Source organism: Lygodium microphyllum, chromosome 11 (genome assembly GCF_053477565.2).
Source record: "Lygodium microphyllum isolate KBCC chromosome 11, Lygodium_microphyllum_v1.1.10, whole genome shotgun sequence".
In the NCBI taxonomy this organism is placed as follows: Eukaryota; Viridiplantae; Streptophyta; class Polypodiopsida; order Schizaeales; family Lygodiaceae; genus Lygodium; species Lygodium microphyllum.
The window spans coordinates 94,533,133-94,544,033 of record NC_141145.1 but is presented as its reverse complement, the minus strand read 5'-3'; positions in this window follow the sequence as shown (position 1 = coordinate 94,544,033).

The window sequence follows — 10,901 nt, the reverse complement described above, 5'->3', positions numbered from 1 at the left end:
TTCATGTTGTAACTCTGTAAACCAATCAATTGCAAATGTAAAGACACAATAGTCATCTCTTCTGCACCTTTTGCTAAGGAAGAGCACGATGATAATTCAAACTTGAACCTCATGGAGCTCTCTCTCTCTCTCTCTCTCTCAATTCAAGTTTTTAATTGAGAGAGAGAGAGGGGAATAAATGAGAGAGGTGAGAAGAGAGAGAGCAAGAGAAAAATACTAGAGAGAGAGAGAGAAATATGGGAAGGGAGAGGAAAGAAAAAAGTCAAGGGAGAGAGAGAAAAGCGAGAAATATTTGAGAGAGGGGGTGAGAAGAGAGATCAAATAAAAAGATAGAGAGAGGCAAGAAGAGAGGGAGAGGGAGAGAGAGAGAAAGAGAGGAAAGTTTGACTTGAACTTCAAACTTTGTAAGGTCCAATTAGTACCAACTTTGTGTATAGATGAAATTTTATAAGTTTAATGAAACAAAGAGATTGTATGTATATCTGATGTTTTATATAACATACTTTTATCAACCCCCCATTTGTAAAGTTGCGACTTTTTAAGTAGCTTCGTCAATGTCACCAACTAAAATAAATTACTTTTAGTTTTACATTTAGTGAGAGAGAGATTTAGATAGGAAATTGGGAGAGGAGAGAGAAATAGATAGAGAGATAGAGAGAGAAAAGAAACAAATCAAAAACAAAGAGGGAAAAGAGGACAGAGAAAGAGGAGAAATAGATTTTCGAGTGAAGTTGTTGTGCTATCGATTGCCACTTTATGGCAGCTTCGCAATTTCATTGTTTTCTTCTAGAAAATGAAAGAGAGGAAGTGATCGATCTCCTCGACAGTCCTAGCACTCCATTTTAGGACCCATGCAAGCACAAGTCATTAGCGCCCCTCCCCCCCCCCAATTTGAGATTCTTCATCACAATGAGGGAATATATTCTTAACAAAGCCAAAGCAATTAGTGACGCATTAGTGACCATCGTTCATGATTCAAAATCCTAAATATAGATAAAATGTGTGTGCATAAAATGTATTAAAGTTGAATATTCACTCCATTTCACTAATCGTCTTTTATTAACCTAGGTTGAACAATTTTTTAGGTGTACTTGTTAGGGGTGCTTTTAGATAAACATTTAAAGTGTTTTTCAATATTTACTATGCACATTAAAGTTAAAACGTTCAATTGGACACATGATATTAAACTTTATGCTTGTATTTTTTACACCTACAAAAGCATGCACGTGAATCTAATCATAGCTTATGTTGCTAAGGTATGATTAGGTTGAATGATACAATTGGGATGACTTCACATGCCTAGATATTGCTATCGACATAGTCCATATTGCACCATGCATCAAACTTTGGGGTTTTCTTGATAGAATCATTATCATGTCATTGAAGCCATGTTTTCATTATGCATCAAGAACCCTTTGGAGCTTTCTTGATAGAGCCCTTATCGTATCATTGAACCCATGGTTTCATAATGCATAAAGATCTTAGATTTGCCAATGAGATTGAACAGAAATTTAAGTAACCATTATTACATATGAAAAAAACCCTGGCAATGTTGGTTTAAAAAGAAGGATTGTTTTAAAATACAATTTTTAATTTAAACTCAATGCGATTCAAACCCCAAGCACACTCATTTGTGTGCCTACTGAGGAGTGTACTTATAAAACCCCTTGAAATGAAATAAGTATTTCACAATAATTTATATCTCTCAAAGCTAGTTACAAAAATTGAATTGTAAGCGCTTGTAGCTTAGAGGTCACCTAGAAATTCACATGAAATGATATGATGCATGAGAGATTGAACAACCTAAGGCCTCACATCTATTCCTCGAGCATGCAAGCTTGCTATGATAGCAACACCAAGCACCATAAAGTACCACCCCTAGCCTAACTCAAGGTAGTAGAATCCATCAAAGTGTCACAAATGTTGCCAACAAACGTGTGGGCATTCCACACACCCATAATCAGCCCCTTTTTCTTTTTTAAAAAACCATTTACTAACCTCCTAGAATTTGAACTATCACGAAGCAGGCAAGCCAATGTACTTTTCACCAATAAGTTGACCCAAAAAGACACAAATACATCACTTTCCACCATATCAGAGGCAAGGAAGGTGCGAAGATAGAGCCAATCGCCAAGATGCCTTGCAAAATACATACCAATGAAATATGATGCCAAAAAGGGAGTGTCCACATGTCTCAATAGAGTAGATCCCGAATGTATTTGTTAGGAGAGCCCAATTTCTTTTTAGCAATTGGGTTGTTTGAGGTTGAAGCTCTCCTAACAAATACCCTATGAATAGGCCATGGAAGGGAGACAAATTTGCTAGAACCTAGTGAAGTTGGAGAGTCATCTGAATGAAATATGTTCTTAATTATGCTGGGTGGTTTCTGTCAAGAACTATGAGGGAACCATTCAAATATCTATATTCATTTATTCTATCACACTAGATGAGAAGAAACATGCTTAGATGAATGTCTCTATAATCCAAAACTATGTCATTGGATGGGAAGGAACCTATTCACATAAATGTCTCTACAGTCAAATACTATCTTTTTAATCAACAAAAGCATCCAGATGTGGCCTTTGCAGTCACAATGTTGTGTCCAAAAGTTTGTTTTAATTGATACATTCAGAATTGATGACTTGCTTGAATATAGCCCCCAATTAGTCCAAATAACTGCTTGAATTAATAAAACTATTAAAGTAAGGTCTTTGCAATCAAGATGTCCCTTTTGCAATCAAGAATCTTGTCAAACCAAATGAGATATAACATTGTTGTGCTATGAGTTTGTGCAACAAAGATCATTGAATTATCAAGAAAACGTAGCTCTTGGCTCCACATGAGGAGTGCACAACCTGGCACCGTGGGGCACAAAATTGAAAATGCCATGGCAAGACAACTTCTACCCATGCGTCTCATAGGCCTATGCAACGCAAATCTTTTGGCATCCCCACACAAACCGGAAATAAAGAAATATTGAAAGCAAAAGAAAGGCACACATGCACATGTACCATCATGTTGTGTCTCCCAATCTCCCACCCCAATTTTCCCCACAAAATTCATCATCTTCTTGCCTCCATCTCCATCATATGAATGCACTTTCAATGGTGCTTCTATTGTTGATCCACCATCCCTCACATAATAGAATCCTAAATAGATATCACTGCCAGTTATCCTATATAGATATCATTGCCAAAGGCATACTTCTCCTCCTCCTCCTCCTCCTCCTCCTCCTCCTCCTCCTCCTCTTATTTTCTATTTGCATATGGCATCACATGCCCTTCCATCACTTAGCTAATGTGCATATCTAAAATTGTCTTTGGATAGTCTCGATGCATCCTCGATTCCCTCAGATACTAAAAGTATTCCCATACCCTCTTAGATGGTTGATTCCCTCACTCCCTAAACTGCCATCTCCTCAAGAGGAACTGAAAAGAACACAACTTTTGCCCCCAACAAGACACAACTCTCATCAACGATAGTCCATTTTAGGTGAATCCAAAAAAACAATATCCTTCTGTCCTCCAAGGCTTTCCTTCTTCCACAAATGCAACACAATTTAAAACATTTAACTATCTTTTTGTTGTCTCCTATAGTCTATCAACCTTCTTATTGCATGTGAATCTATACTCTCTCTCTCTCTCTCTCTCTCTCTCTCTCTCTCTCTCTCTCTCTCTCTCTCTCTCTATATATATATATATATATATATATATATATATATATATATATATATATATATATATATATATATATATATTTCAGAGCAGAAAACCTATGATGGGGGAAACCCTGCAATGGCCACCATGGCGAGTCGAGATTGAGAAAGAGAGAAATATTAAATAAAAAGAGAAGGTAGTTTATACCTTCTGATAAAGAGAACCATGAGAGAGGAGGAAAGAAGCACAATGTTCATTTATGTCGACTCATATGGCATGTCGTGAGAGATAGAGAGAGAGCTAACACTCCACAGCTCATGCAAGGAACCTACTGGAGAGAGAAGAAGAGAGAGGTAGATTTGGAAACATTGTAGGATTGCCACATAGGCTTGGCATTAGGTTTTTGAGATTGGTCAATTATGAGTTTGTATAGATATATTTTAGCTTTGGCTTTGGTGCTCCCCAAACCTCCAAAATAATCCCAAGCCTCCCAAGTTCCCCCCCCCCCCCCTAAATCGTGTGTAGGTGTACTAGTTTCTTTATGTCTCCCTTTATGCTTCCATCCCTCCAACTCTCCATTCCCCCAATCTCTCTCTCTCTCTCTCTCTCTCTCTCTCTCTCTCTCTCTCTCTCTCTCTCTCTCTCTCTCTCTCTCTCTCTCTCTCTCTCTCTCTCTCTCTCTCTCTCTCTCTCTCTCTCTCTCTCTATTGCCCCCCGCCCCCCCCCCCCCCCAAAATTTGTGTGGAGGCTTGTTGGTCTCTTTTTGTCTCCCTATATGCTTCTATCCCTCCAAATCTCCCATTCCCCCTACCTCTCTTTCAAGCACATTCTATACTATATTATTTTAGGTTTGGCTTTGGTACTTCGTAAACCTCCAAAAATAATCCCAATCCTCCAACCCATTCATGTGCAAGCTTGCTAGTCTCTTTCAATCTCCCTCTATGTTTCTATCACTCCAACACTCCCGTTTTCCCACATCCCAAGCGCCCCCCCCCCCCCCCCCCAAAAATTGTCTATAGGCTTGCTGGTCTCTTTTTGCCTCCTTCTATGCTTCTATCCCTCCAACTCTCTCGTTCCCCCTGTCTCTCTTTCAATCACATTTGTGCAAAGCCCTCCCTCCCCCCCCCCCCTCTCTCTCTCTCTCTCTCTCTCTCTCTCTCTCTCTCTCTCTCTCTCTCTCTCTCTCTCTCTCTCTCTCTCTCTCTCTCTCTCTCTCTCTCTCTCTCTCTCTCTCTCTCTCTCAATAGGGATTTGTCCCTTATAACAATGGCAATAGGTGGTGATGCCAACAATAGCAGGGATGCTAGTGGTTGCAGCTAGGGTAGTAGTAGGAATGGCTGACATCAGTGGTGGTTAGGGTAGTGGTTGGAGTAGCTCTTCCATGGCGTTGCCAACAAGAGTGATTGGTAGCAATGCGCCCCCCCCCCCCCCCCCACACACACACACACATAAGAATAGGAGGGAAAAACATGAAAAAAATTCGGGGGCAGGAGAGAGAAAGAGATAGAGAATATAAAAATTTAGAGAAAGAGAAAATTAAAAAATTAGAGAGAGACACAATGAGAAAAAAAGTGGGGAGAGAATTAAAAAATTTTGGAGAGAGAGAGGGAGAGGGAAAATTTTGGGAAGAGAGAGAATGGGAGATGAAATATTTTTGGAGAGAGAGAATTAAAAAATTTGAAGAAAAAGAAATAGAAATTTAGAGAGAGACATTGGGAGAAAATATGGGGAGAGAGAATTTAAAAATTTTGGAGGGGGAGAGAGAGAGAGAGAGAGAGAGAGAGAGAGAACCTTAGGGAGAAAAAAATTGGGGAGAGTAAAACAATTTGGGGAGAGAGAAAAAAGAGAATGGGGGAGGAGAGTGAGAATCTTAAGGAGAAAAAATTTGGGGGGAGAGAGTATAAAACATCAAAGAGAGAGATATATAATATAAATTTGGGAAGAGGAAAAAAAGATAGAGAATGGGGGGGGAGAGAGAGAGAGAGAGCGAGAGCGAGAGCGAGAGTATATAAATTTGGAGAAAGAGAATTAAAATTTTAGAGAAAAATTTAAAAATTTCCAAAGAGATAGAGGAACCTTAGGGAAAGAGATTGGGGAGAGAATAAAAATTTTTGGAGAGAGAAAAAAGAGAGAATGGGGAGAGAGAGATTCGATAGAGAAGTAAAAAATTTTAGAGAGAGAGATCGATTGGACAAAGAGCATTAAAGAATTTGGAGGGAGAGAGAATATCTTAGGGAGAAAATAAATTGGGGGAGAGAGGGGGGGACTTGAAAAACAGAGAGAGAGAGAGAGAGAGAGAGAGAGAGAAAGAGAATCAAATTTGGAGAGAGAGAGAAAAACTTAAGGATGAGAGAGGTGTGAGAAAGTGTGCAACACGTCAAGTTCGCCTTGTTGATGGAGCCATTTCACACTTCCAAGTGGCCTAACTTCATTGCATGCTCCAAGTTCATAATATATGAAGAGAGAATAAGAATATCTCTTTTTCTCTCTCTCTTGGATATGCATATAGAATATAAGATATAATGTTTGTAAACACTCAACACATTTAACTCTCTCTCTCTCTCTCTCTCTCTCTCTCTCTCTCTCTCTCTCTCTCTCTCTCTCTCTCTCTCTCTAGAATAGAGCTATTAGCTTTCCTGCAAATGTTAGGTAGATAAGATATATCCTTTGGGTGTTAGGGATAGAGAGGACATAAGGTGGATGCTTTTCCTCCAAATATTTGTGAATATAGTGTGTGAAAAAGAAGCGAGGAAAGCAAAGTTTCCTTATGATAACATGTCAATTTATGCATGCTCTAGGTCATTGGTCGGGGCACCACTACATATGTTAATTCTTTGTGAATAGTATGCTCGTACCATGGCTGGCACAGAGTTAGTTTCCAATAGAATCGTACATGCAAGTTTTCTCACAATAGAGATTTTTTTGCAGTGTCGAGGGGAACAAAATGACCACTATCCTCGGTATTCACTTGCTTCTTGAATTCCAAGAAAGAGTTTCGGGAGCCAAAATGTATACTAGTTACATATGACCAGGTGGAGTGGCACAAGATTTGCCTTTGGGCTTAGGTGACGATATTTTTTAATTCACATAACAATTTGCTTCTCGTATTGATGTTTTTTCTTTGTGGATTGAAACCTTCCATTTGTTGTGTAGTGGTGGCATGTATTAGGAATCTATATATGCTATAAACTTCTATGAAACTTTTTTCTTGAAGAAAGATTTTTGAAATGGAAGAAGTACGCAGGGCATTTCTAGAGGTGTGTTTCCCTAGGAGGAAAGGGAAAGTTTCCAATTGACTGGTTTGTACTTCTGTAATAATTTGTTGTGACGAGCCATATTCTATTTTTAAAGGCAAAAACTTAACCCTTGGTAGATATGTGCACTCGCTCCCTTCGGACGGCGAATTTGAAATGAGATCCAGATGTCCCCTTTTGTGGCTTTCTTATAGCTTCGTCAATGTTACCAACTAGTAAAAAGGTTTCTACTTTTTTTCCCCCTCCCAAGGGAAGCTTGGTATGCCACAAGTGAATGTCTGATGTTCATTAAGGCTTCGGTTGCCGGCTCTCCACTACTGTGTAGTGAGATTTTTAAAGAATAAGGTATGAATTAATTAATAATTAGATCATTAGATTGCTTCTAGATGAGACCTCATGTAGGGAGATCATGAAAGAATAGCAAAAACTATAGCAAAGATATTATTGGTCTTTTTATGCCTTCGATATATATCTTGCAAGATATGTGCTTGTTCAATTAGTATATGTAGTAAGATAGCCAAGTTGCCTATGGTTGCCAAATGGTCCATTTCAATGCTCATAGTTAGGTTGCCTATAGCTTTCACATGCTCTATTTCAATGCCCTTATCCTATTATTGCCCTAAATTTTAAAATCTTTTGAATTGTCAGTGTTTGTGCATAGGCATGCATTTGTGTCTGAAGCTGAATATACATCTCTTCTATTTTTTTAAATATATGTGTTTCTTCATCTCTCATGAGAAAATTGTGTTTAATTTTGGGTTTAGAGCTATTCTTGGCTTTGTTCTTCAAATATGGCTCTAGTTACAAATGGGCTATTTTGAGAGCTCAAGCTACATTTGCGTCAACTATGTTTGAATTCAACTAGCATGGTCTAAGGCATAATGCTAGAGTTCGTACAAAAATGCAAAACTCACATTTGGATCATCCTTCATTGCATCATGTTGTGTGTGCAATCTCTACTAATGACATTTCTCGAGAAGCTATTGATCTTCCACTATTGCATATAACTATGCATATAGTCCCCATAATGCAAGTCCAACCTGATCTAGGCCCACAAAGTTTTGAAAGGTCACTTGATGCCCAACATCTTCCACAACCAAGATTTGATCTTGACAATCATGGGGTCCTTTGTCTTCTCCATGAGATTCCTTAGTTGGAAGTTCATCTTGCTATGTTTGTGCTATTTTATTTAGACCCCAGAGATCATAACCTTTCAAAGATGAACTATAATGTTGCCCTTCCTTTTGTATTGCTAGGTGCTAAGATTATGATTCATTGCTTGCTATGGTTATATGTTTTGAGCTCATAGATCCATACATCATCATATAGGGTCCATGTTGCTAGATATATGCAGTAGTGCAAGATTGTGTTTTGCATAGTTATATGTATATGATATTGAGCATGAACTTCAGAACATGATGTTTGTCATGCCAAATCTTGTTTCAAGGATCTTAGCTTTGTTGTTGCAGGACATGATGCATGCTCACAATGTCTTCCTCTTGCCTTGGGAGTGTCTTCTGCTTCTGATTTTTTTGATTTTTTTCATCTTGGTCTTCCAAGGGTTAACATTATCCCCCCCTCCTAGCTGAGTGCCGGTCCCATGGCACTTGATGATACAGGTTGAAAATATTGAGGGTTGGTATGGAATGGTTTTTGAAGCCTTTGGGGAGGTAGGTCATGTTGGAGATGCTTTGTGAAGCATGTTTTAAGGCTTCTAATATCGACAATAGATTTGTGGTTGAAGAAGACCCCTACAATTGTGGGGTTGCCATGCTGCTACATAATGTACCTAAAAAGAAGAAGAGTGCACTTCTTAGGGCAGGTGTGTCTACCTTACTGTACAATGCACGGTGCAAATGATGGTGAAATTGGGAGATGGATCAAACCATACGCAAGCGTGAGGTGTTGTACCACACTTAAGGACCCAGTTTGTGTAAAGGAAGGTGTTGTGAGTGACTTAGGGAGATATATCTATCAAAATGTCCTACCCTTGATATGTCCTAAGTTGTGCGGTGGGGGAGGGGCTAAGGGGGTCCCCAAGTACCAATGGAGGGATTTTATTTTCCTTTCCTTTTCTTTTTCTCTTCTTTTCACTTCACTTCTTTTCTCTTTTTTTTTCTTTTTTTTCTTTTTTTAAATTTACAAAGAAGCACATTAAGTGGCATCCTGTTCATGGGTAGGGACCAAGCTGCGATGGTAAGGCTTGAGGGATTTACTTAGGAAAGCCCTATTTTCCATGTAGCCCCTCAAGTTGATTCTTACATTGAGGGGTATGGAGGACAAAATATTGTCCATATCTTCTAATAAGCTCATATAAAATGTTGCAAGAGGATGGCTCTTATCATGAGGCAGGCCATTGCATAGCTATCTATCCTTGCATTAATATCAAAAAAGAGGGGTGGTAACTAGTCTTCCTCTACATTAGGCTTTTGTTTTGGTAATATTTGCAAGAGATGGAGATAATTACAAGTGGTAATGAAGGTAGGATTTGGGCAAGAAGAGAAGTCCCTATAAGGAAGCTTGCTATGGATGGGCAGAGGTTCCTTTCTACGAAGGTTAGCATTCCTTTGGAGATGCAGCATTCACATTGTAGATCTTTAGAAAATCATACCTACCATGCACCTCTTGGTTGAAATAAACTCCAATTCTTTGTAGGTAGGATCATTCCTCTAGTATGGTAATGGTAGTGTGCTACAAAATGCCATCCAAGCATCTAAGTTAGAGTCACTGATATTTTTGCACCACTTAGGTTGTGCTTCATACCCCTCCACTTTCCTAGGTATCTCCACCACCTTGTCCTCCCAATAATCTGCAGGCTCCTATTGCCATCTTGTGGGACATCTAATTCTCTCCTCCAACCATCTCTTCCCCATCCTAGCGAGAGCTTTATCACTTCCTCCACCACCCTTGGAGACAATACTTTATCCAATGTTCGAGGGAAGGTGAAGGAAAATTCAAATGGTCAATTGCAATTCTCCCATTGCACCCATACTGCAAGTTTATGGCTCTAGCTCTCACAGGATCGCACTTCTCTCCTTGACAGAACTTGTAGCGGTTTGGCTTGGACTTTTCTTTGTGCTAGCTCTACATGCTCCCTCCACTTGTGCCTCGTTTCCACCATTTTCTCAAGGGGTACGACGTGCTCTTTTGCTTGTACTTAAGGTCAGAGTGGGGAACTTGGTTCATGCAGCTACTCTTCCTCAACATGGTCATGCTCAAAGTCTAGCCCCTCCTCATGTATTGCCTCTAGAGGGAGGCTAGGCTCATTGTCTTGTCACCACACAACAGGCCACAATAAGTTCTCCTTAAATGACATTTCTTGCATAGAAGGTAAATTGATTAGAATGAACACGATCAAATGTTGAAATGTATAAATTATGAAATGAGAATTTCCACATCAATCAGTCCATACATTCCACGCAAGAACTTCATGGAGAATTTTTACTAAAAGAACAAGAAAATTAGATTCATACTGTTCTTTTGAAGTTCAACTCCTTTTTTTAATTTTTCATTCACCTTCCACTTTACCCCTCCCCCCCCCTTCTGATGAGAATCCTTCCTAGGATTGTGGAAGTAAAGGTGGAAGGGCCTTCATTGCATTCTTGGTGTGCCTTACAGTTTCAAGAGCTAGTTGTAAAACTTTGGGTTATATTAGAGTGTTGCATGATAGTCCATATCTTGTGGATGAATGCCCACATGTGTGATATGTCAATACATCGATCAAGAGGTCACTCGAGTTGATTCAATTTGTAATGTGTAGTTCCTCCTCTGTTAGGATCCTATCTAAGTATGAATGTAGTATGATATTGTCTTCTAATGACCAATTTCTTGTCATTGCTAATACCCTAAATGAAGTTGGGGCCACATATGTTTGGTCATACTTAGAAGTCTTGATGGGACATTGTTACTCCACATTGTTTATGATATGATAACCCTCCTTGTGCCCATTGAATGCAGAGACTATACCACTTGTGTAAGAAATTAGACTCAT